The sequence below is a fragment of the Tupaia chinensis genome, unplaced genomic scaffold, assembly GCF_000334495.1.
Source record: "Tupaia chinensis unplaced genomic scaffold, TupChi_1.0 Scaffold144378_1, whole genome shotgun sequence".
Taxonomy (NCBI): Eukaryota; Metazoa; Chordata; class Mammalia; order Scandentia; family Tupaiidae; genus Tupaia; species Tupaia belangeri.
The window spans coordinates 2487793-2489294 of record NW_006204238.1 but is presented as its reverse complement, the minus strand read 5'-3'; positions in this window follow the sequence as shown (position 1 = coordinate 2489294).

Here is a 1502-nt window from a genome sequence, read left to right as displayed (position 1 = left end):
TTTTTTTTTTTTTTTTTTGCAGCGGGGAGGGCAGGGGGGGAGGGTACCTTGGCGATTCTAATTGCCTTTTCCTGAAATGTTGAAACATGATATTAAAAAGAAAAAATAAGAATGCTTAATCAGATAAATATTCCTGTTGTGAATTGTACATATTTTTAAAAGTTGTCTCAAAGACCGTGTAGTGACAGTGATAGTCTTGTTGTTGTGGGTGTTAATTTTGTGACACTAAGTATTGAATAGCTATGTTTTTAATGTATATCATGCTTTTTGAAAAAGCAAAAAATCAGGTGGCTTTTGCAGTTCAGGAAAATTGCGTGCAAATCATAGCACAGGCTAATTTGCTTCTTTTTTAAATAATTGGGAACTAAAACCATAGGAAAGAAGGCAAAAAAAATAGTTTGGATATGTAAAACATTTATTTTGACATAAAATTGATAAAGATATTTTTAATAATTTAGACTTCAAGCATGGCTATTTTATATTACACTACACACTGTAGTTCATGATGGTCTACCTAAGGAATGTAGCAAATGCAGTTGAAAGCTGGTTTAGTTCTTCAGTCAGTGCACCTAAAGAAATACAAATAAACAAGTTAGTTTTTTACAAGGCCCTTTTTATATTGCCCCCAAACTCCTTAAATAATTCTAAAATTATTGTAATAACTTGCATTATTGGAACATACTCATGTTATCTGAATTTTTAAACAAATATTATAAATTTAGGAAACTTTAAAATGTTTGCACAGATTAACATAACATGAACCAAAACACAAAACAAAAACACCTCTTCACCAAATGTTGGTTCATGGAGAGAGCTACATACTCAGAGAAGCATACTTCTTATGGCTGGTTCATCTTGACCAGGATGCCTACGTGCTGCAGTTTCACATAGAGTGAGTTTTTTAGTGCATGCAGATTGAGAGAGATAAACTCTATAATCTTTGTAGCAGTATCTCTTCTAACACAGCTTGGTTTTATTTCATGGTTAGTTAAGAAGGGAATAAGGTACAAGACGCATTTTGTAAGTTGAAGCAGGTCAAATGAAGTTAACCAGGTAATTGAACGAAACGTTCAAGAACTAGGTTTGTTTCAGAGTTTTCTAGTTAGACACATACTCATCAAGGTAATAGAAGAAGAGAAGTTTTGAATGCCCACACAAAACTCAAAATTACTTAAGCCAATAGCAGAAACTTTCTTTCTCATCAAACCTTCTATAGGATTTATTTAAAATAGTAAAAGAAGACAGTTCATCATTTTTTTATTTCCCCTGTGAGTGGATTGGCTTCAAAGTAAGTGGAAGAAAAAGAAGGGGCCTAAATAATTTATAAGTTATTTTTCGATCCTTTAATAACCTAAAATCATTCTTAGGAGCTGTGGCATAGCTCCTAAAAGGCTTATGAAAAAAAGAAAACTCTCATCTCACTGAAGAATTCTCATATTAAGTATCTTTTATTAAAAAAAAAAAAAGCTTAAAACCTTAAAGTTAGCTTAACTCAAGTACTA